This window comes from Mesoplodon densirostris, assembly GCF_025265405.1.
Source record: "Mesoplodon densirostris isolate mMesDen1 chromosome Y unlocalized genomic scaffold, mMesDen1 primary haplotype SUPER_Y_unloc_1, whole genome shotgun sequence".
NCBI classification, from domain to species: domain Eukaryota; kingdom Metazoa; phylum Chordata; class Mammalia; order Artiodactyla; family Ziphiidae; genus Mesoplodon; species Mesoplodon densirostris.
This window is the reverse complement of record NW_026778236.1, coordinates 4175941-4184043: the sequence shown is the minus strand read 5'-3', so window position 1 is coordinate 4184043 and position 8103 is coordinate 4175941. Positions and strand designations below refer to the sequence as shown.

The following is an 8103-nucleotide window of genomic DNA, read 5'->3' as shown; positions in this document are numbered from 1 at the left end:
TTGTTTTGAGGTATAGTTGAGTGTTTTTTGATGTTTCCATGAAGAAACAAGGACTTAGAGCTTCCTAGTTCACCATTTTCGCAAAATCACCCTGTTTAAGAAAGCATTTTAACAGAGAGGCTAACGAACAAATAATATCATAAGGGTGTAGATTTTTAGGAATGGTGGTCATTTTAAGGCATCTCTGAGAAGGTGAATTTTGAGTAGAGACCTTAAGGAAGGAAGAGCAGGAGCTGGGGAAGAGCATGAGGCACTGAGGCACTGAGGCACTGAGGAGGAAGGCCTAATATGGTGAGAGAATAGCAAGGAGCATGGTCTGGGGCGATGAGCAGAAGCAGTTGTCACAGCTGAGAGCAGAGTTAGTGAAGGGGCCAAATTATGTAGGGTCCACTCAGGACTCTTGTTTTTTTCTGAAAGGGGTAGGAAATTGAGGAGTAGTTTTGAGCCCAGGGGTGACGTGACTGTATTTCAGTTTTACTGGGATCTCCATTATTGCACTAGAAATAGATTCAAGAGAAGGGTAGGCATGGAATCAGGCAGGGCAATGAGAAGTGTATAGCACTAACGTGCTGAGTAGGAGATTATGGTGACTTGGATGAAGGGTTGGTGACAAGGGGTCAAAAAACGCCTAATTTTTTCTCTCTTCATTTTATTGAGATATAATTGACATAAACACGGTGTAGGTTTAAAGTATATATCATAATGGTTGGACTTACATATACATGTTAGAATGATACCAGAGTAAGTTTAGTGACCATCCATCATCTCACATAGATACAAAATTACAGAAATAGAAAAAAAATTTTTTCTGTAATGAGAACTCTTAGAAGTTACCCTCTTGACAACTTTCATATATAACATACAGCAGTGTTCATTATATTTATCATGCTGTACAAACATGCTTAGTAGTTGTTTATCTTGTAACTGGAAGTTTGTACCTTTTGACTGCCTTCATTGAATTCCGCCTCCCCCAGTCCCTACCTCTGGTAACCACAGATCTTGTCTGTTTTCAGTGAGCTTGTTGGTTTTTGAAATATAACTGACCTACAACACTTTGTTAGTTCCTGTTATACAACATACTTCTATACATGTCAGAATGATCTCCACAGTAAGTCGAGTTAACATCTGTCACGACACAAAGACAGTGCACAGGTATTGGCTCTGTTCCCCAACCTGTATATGCATACCTATGATTCATTTGTTTTGTGATTGTAAGTTTGTACCTCTTAATCTCCCTCACCTATTTCTTCCCTCCCATCACCTGTCTCCCCTCTGACAATCCCCTGTTTGTTCTCTGGACTTATGACTCTGCTGCTTGTTTTGTTATGTTTGTTCAGTTATTTTGTTTTTTTTAGATTCCACATATAAGTGAATTCGTACAGCATTTGTCTTTCTCTGTGTGACTTATTTCACTAAGCCTAATATGCTCTAGGTTCATGCGTGTGCAAAATACTTGTAATTCTGAAAATTGAGCCAACGCAGTTTCTCTTGGTCTAGATAATGGAGTGTGAGAGAAAGACAGGAGTCCAGGATGACACTGAGATTTTTTTGCATGAACAGATGAAAAACTTTTGGTAGAGTATAGAAATTCACGTTTAGACTCATTAAATGTGAAATGCCAGTTAGACCTCCAGTGGAAATGGCAAGGTTGTTTGGTGACTACACTAATTTAATGCTTGTGTTCTAGAAAGAGTCGTGGTAAACCATAAATTACTATCTAGGTTGATAAGGAAACCAACACAGAAGATCTCTTCCCAGAAGAGGTGGCGAGTCTGCCGAAGGAGGGGCCCGGCCGCAGGGCCTGCGGCTCGCCCTTCACGCGGAGCAGCACCATTGTCCGTTCCCAGACTTTCTCGCCCGGAGCACGAAGCCAGTACGTTTGCAGCGTAGGTCGGGAGTCCTTTGCCACCTACCTGGAAGGATTCTTCATCGGTCGCGGGCGGGGCTGGGCAGCAGAGGGTTGGAGCTCCCGGCTGACCCTCACCTGCACGCAGGGTTGAGAACTCTGAGACAAGTGGAGGGGGAGACCCCACCTGCTGTGGTCCGTGGAGACAGGACAGCAGGTTGGAGGTCGGCCGGCCGTGGCCGTGTGACAGTAACAGCACGGACTAGCAGAGACGAGGCGCTGTTGAGGATTAGTGCTCACGGCGCAGCACACTGGGGCGCCATTTGGCTCGAGGAGAGCTTCGACCCTCCCGCTCCTCTGACGGGGCTCGTTGGGGAAAGCATCTTCCCTTGAAGGGGCTACCATGGAGCCGCTGCATTAGGGCGGAGCCAGAGTTTGATCATATGAGAGAGGCAGACCGTCAGGCCCACGTGGGAGATACTGAGGGGTCGCCAGGCCCACCCTCAGGCTCAGAAACTGGCTAGGACTCACGGAACTCAGAAAAACCGTCGTATCCACGGTGATGGTGCGCCGCAGGGAAGGGGTGCAGGCCGACGCGCAGGGGGAAGAGGCATCGGGCAGCGCTCCGGAGAGACCGGGCGGAGCTTCCAGCCCTTCTCCCGTAGCGGAGTTGTGCGGCAGCTCTCACCTCTCGGCGCAGTGGTAGCGTGCCCGGGGCACAGCCGACCAGGGACGCTCACCCGAGGCTTGGTGCCCAGGGCTTTTGTGGGGGTTGTCACGGGGCACAGCTGGTGGCCGGCGTGGCTGACCTTCGTCTGAGCCCCTCCAGGGTCAAGCTGGTGGCCCAGGGCCCCCCTCACATTGTCAGCAGAGACTGTGTGGCCGGGCCAAGGTCCCCAGGTAAACAGAGACACTTAGAACGTTCTAGGGACTTACAGGTCACTGCCCAGGAGCTGAGCAGGGAGCCCACCTTCCTTGGGGAGGGAATCCTTTACTCACAGGAGGGAGCAACAGGGGCTGGGGCCCTGGTGGCCACGTTTGCGAGGCCTGCAGCTCCTCTCCCCGTGCAGTGAGGTGTCCCGGTCGTGCTGCCCCGGGCAGCCCAGGGTCAGGCGGGGCACTCCTGCCCCATCAGGCTGCAGCTCTGCGGGGCCTGATGCTTCATCACGCGGCTGGAGGTGCCTGATCGAGGGCCGTCCTTCCTTATCCTAGACTCCTGCCGAACCCCTGCGGAGCAGCCTCCAGCCTGCTTGCTGAGGAGGACGGGGTGGTGAAGGAGGAAGCCCTTCACCTCCCCAGAGACAGGCCTCCAGCCCCTGCCCTGTGCTTTGCGCCCTGCACAAAGGCACGCACTGACCGGCGATGCGTCTAGAGGCCTCTGTTTTTATATATGTTTGTGATGACTGGGAGGCACATAAGTGCAGTGCTGTGACATTTCCTGATATCTGGGGTTCATTGTTATGGCAAGTAAGGCCGTGAAGGCCAAGACTTTGCTTTCACACAGATATATGTTGATCCTGAAATGAAAACCTGCCGCCAAATGAAATACGTAATGTCTTGGCTCCCATGAAGTCGGCATTATTTATTTTTCTTTTTAAAGACAGGCCTTTTCCCTTGATGGGCAGGGTGGGTGTTAGTGGTGTGCGCTTGTCCTCCTGCCAGGAACGAGGCTCTTATCTGGAACACCACTCTTCCAAGCTCTTGCGAAAGCTAGAAACACAGCAAATGAGAATGATTGATAAAAAGTAAAAAGCGCTGAGGAGGGTGCGGGTTTTCATGATCGTCACACCATATCAAGAGGCAGGTGGCATTGACAGGACTGAAATTGTGTTGCTCGATTAGCCTGGAAAACCTCAGCTGGTTCGGTTGATGGACCTGAAGCAGGGGTGGGGCTGGGGGTTGGTCTGCTTATTTGGTTTGTCTTTGTTTGGCCTGAAACTCTTTTTTAGGGTTTTCTTGTAAGCGAAACCCAAAGTCTTGGTAAAAGCTTTAAGCGGCGTATCTGTTTGAGTACTTGCGCGAGAAACAAAATGATCCAGTTCAGAGTACACAGAGAATGAATGTTGAATTTTTGAGGAAGTGTTTCTGAACCTCAGTCTTTTTGGTGTAGCTTTATCGTAGTGACAGCGACAGTTCAACGCTGTCCCGGAAGTCTCCCTTTGTCCGAAACACTTTGGAAAGACGAACCCTTCACTATAAGCAGGTATGTGCCACGTAGACTAATATGCCATCCCTACATACCCTGGGAGTTACTTCTACAAACCGGAAGAGGTAATATTTTAGGTAAGATTAATTGAAAGGTAATATGTTTATTTCCTTGTTTACTTAGATATAATTTTTAAAAGTGTATATGTCAATATGTTACCAATATTTGTTAATTTCCTAAGATAATGTCATAATCTACGATAATACATGACCTTTACATTTTAAAATATAAATAAACAGCCATTCTGTATAAGAGATTCTTCTTTCTATTTTGACAAGGGAGTATAGACAGTTTAGAAAATTTGAGTCTTTCAACGTGGCGCATTCTCCTACATAGGACTGTCCTACAGTTTTCCTTTATATACATCGAATTTTTTCTCCACATCATGCCAGTTTACACAGTTTTGCTACTTTTAATTTGTAAGGTGGTGGTTCCCTGACTTTCCTGGGCAATAATTCTTTGAAAGAAAAAGAAATTCCTAGATCTCGCTGTGGTGGTTGTATTTAGAGTAGCCGCTGACTGAGAATGATAAGAAAATACATAACTCAGCAACAAAAATATTTCTCAGCAGCCATGCTGTTGGCATTTTGGCCTAGGTCTGACTTTGTTGGGGGCTGTCCTGTGCAGTGTGGGCCACTGAGCTGCATCCCTGGCCTTGACCCACTAGTTGCCAGTATCAGCCCCTCCCCCAGTTGTGACAACCCAGAAATGTCCCCTGAGGGCTCAAGTCACCCCTGGTTGGGAACCAGTGAGCTCTGCTATGAATTCAGCAGAGCTTTTAAGTGAGTTTGTGTTTATTAAGTCACTTACATTTGCATTTAACTTCTGTATATGTGCAAAATAGTGTTAGGGGTGTGTAAGACGCATACAGTTATTCAGTCCTCCCGACGCTGATAGGCTCGTGGATTTGTGATTTTGTTGCACTAACTGCCTTCTCCAGCGTTGTTTACCATGGGGTGGGAAGTACTGCTCTCAGCTCCGTGTACAAAATTCTATTCTCGTCTTAGAACTTTCTTGAAAACAGGAGACTTGCTTACTTCAGGCTTATATGGGGAGGAATGTTTTTTTTTTGTTGTTGTTGTGTTTTGGCCTCGCTGCGCGGCTTGCAGTCTTAGTTCTCCGACCAGGGATTGAACTTGCACCCCAGCATTGGAAGCAGGGAGTCCTAACCTTTGGACTACCAGGGAATTCCCTGGGGAGGAACGTTTTTGACAGCTTGCGTGTGTTTAACCAGAAAGCCCTCAACGTGGTTTATAACGTGCTTTTTTCCCGTTATACAGTAGGTCATTAAGGTTTTGCCATGTCGGTATATTTTTCATCTTTCCACAATAGCTGCGTGTTCTGCTGGCCTTATCATGTATTTGATCACTTTACTCTTGTTAGGTATTTAGGATTTTTTCTGTCATAAACCTTTTGCACATCATCAGCTGTGCCTTTCAGATGCAAGTCAAATGAAATTTCAGAACCAAAGAAAACACAACATTTTGTGGCTCTTGCTTATATTGTCAAGTAGCACTTGATTAAGATGACGCCCTCCTGCCCCGTGTGAGAGGGTCTGTTTCTCTGCGCTTTAGCCAAAGCCTAGGTCGTCATTACAGCGGACAGTTTGCTGTCACTGGCTCGTTACCGGAGTGGAGGTTTGAACCCGTGCTGCCCACATCCGTGTTGTGCTGGCGTCGGGCCACGCTGCGGGTGTCTCCCTCCAGTGGGGCCGGTCACTCGGGGAAGAAGCTGCAGGCAGGGCGCGGGCAGGGTGGGCGCGCTCACGGCCGTGGTCTCGCAGCCCTGCAGGTCCTACCTGGCGGCGCTGGCGGCGCGCACGTCCCTGGACCTGGAGCTGCACTTGAAGGCGTCCCGGACGCGGCAGCGGCAGCTGAACGAGGAGCTGTGCGCCCTACGCGAGCTGCGCCAGCGCCTGGAGGACGCCCAGCTCCGCGGCCACGCTGAGCCCCCGGCCTGGCTACTGCGCGACGAGCGCTTCCGGAGCCTGCTGCGGGAGGCCGAGAGGCAGGTGAGGCCCCGGCCCGCCAACGGGGGAAGGGGGCGGGCGGGCGGGCCTTTCTCGCCTCCCGGTGCCCGGAGCTGGCAGGGGCTTCCATCGCTCTTCCTTAAAACTGGAAGCAAACCCATCTGGTTCACCCCGCGTTGCTGTTCCAGAGGAGACAGACCAAACTTGACTTCCATCAAGAACAGGCAGCTGAGAAGATGCTGAAGAAGGCCTCCAAAGGGGTGTGCCAGCTGCGCAGGCAGAACCTCAAAGAGCCCATCCAGGTGCAGGCGTTCAGGTGGGGAGAAGCCCAGGCCTCACTCTCCCGCTTGCTTTTTACTGTCATACCTTTGTCATTATAAAGAGTAAAGTAAGTATTGAGAAAGACCCACAAGAAGTGGGTATTGAGAAGTCGAGAACAAAGCTGGAATCGCCACTGCCGTTAGCATTGTGCGATTTTTCTCCTGATTTATTTTCTGTGGAGCTTTAATTAAGGCCAATTATGATCATTTTTGTTTAATTTTGCATTCAGCTTATTAAGAATTAAAATACCACATGTTACTACCTAACCTGTTTTTTTTTCATGACTAATTTCATCTAATAAACATAATTCACTTACTGGCTCTTGTAACATCTTTTATGTTTATGATCATAAATAACAGCAATTTACATATGTACAGTATGTGTTGTCTTTGCTTTTTAAAATTTAGATTGAAGCATACTCTATATATAGGAAAATGTTCTTTTCTATGAATATAGTTTAGTGAGTTCTCATAAACTGAACATTACAGAAATCAAAACATTATCAGCATTTCCAGATTACCCTGCAAATTTCCTTAAACACTGTGTTGAATTCTAATGACATAAATTAGTTTTGCATGGTTTTGTTCTTTAATACAGCCGCAGTTAACACAGTTCTATCCATACTACTTTGTGCCTGCCTTTTAGCTTTGTTTTTTTCTATACCTGTAATTTCTATGACCTTATCATAAAATAACACAAGATATTATAACCACTTCCTTCAGTTTGGATTTAGAATTCATATATTGATATATTTTAAAAATGTATTCATTTGTTGATAGAACAAGAATTAACCCTTACTATGTAGCAGGCATTCTTCCAGCCACTGGAGATAAATCCCTGCCCTCCTAGGAGTATCATAACTTCTATTAAAATTTTGAAAATTTGTGTACAAACATATGGGAATTCAAATTCTGATTGTTCTGTGAACAAGGAAAGCCATCACTGATATGAGAGCTTCCTGCCAGCTTTCAGTGTCTGCATATCACCTTCTAACATAATTTTTTCCATGCCCACCCAGGGAGAAGGTAACATTTTTCACGAGACCAAGGACAACATACCTCCGCTGCCGACTGATGATGTTTGATGAAGTATTTATCTGCCTATTTTATTTCCACGAAGTTCTAAAGTTGTATAGCTAAAATTGTCTTTCAAATATTTGTGCAAAGTTATTAATATACACATTTTGTTTTCAAAAGTCTATAAATAAGTATTTTTTGATAGTGACAGGAACAGGGCTTGGCTTTTCCTTGTTGTTAAATTAATATTTCAAGCAGGTTATTTTATAAAAGGATAGCTATTGTGTTAAGATTCGACAGTTTCCATGCGGTTTTCTTTGACTTGAAGGGTGGAAGACCTCAGGCAAATTCACTCTATTGTCATTTATTTATAGTTCTTTTCTTCCTCCTTGCAGGAAAGTACTGACTTTAAGATGTATTTTAAGACTGAAATTTAGTTCTTCCGTATTTGCCATGTGGTAGAATGGATCTTTGGGGCCGGTTTTGTGTCTGACATCAGAAATGCAAACACTGTGTGCTGAACTTGTCACTCGTCCCGTTTCTCCTGTGTGCATTTATCATGTATATTGTACACTTTCGCACCCTTTATGTTCTGTTAAGATGCAACCTTAGGGGCTCAGTCCTAAGTCAGTGCGGGGTGGGCTTTGCGGAGCTCGGTCTCCCGCGCGGGCTGGGCACCCATAGCCCCTGGTTTCTGCACCTTTCCGTGCCCACCCCGGGTCTGAGGCTGGTCACGGAGCCCCCA

General features: G+C 46.7%; 1 pseudogene; it reads left to right on the top strand.

Moving 5' to 3' along the window:
• The first annotated feature begins 311 nt into the window (after positions 1–311).
• Positions 312–7426, top strand: LOC132482983 (protein WWC3-like; annotated as a pseudogene).
• The last annotated feature ends 677 nt before the right edge of the window (positions 7427–8103 follow it).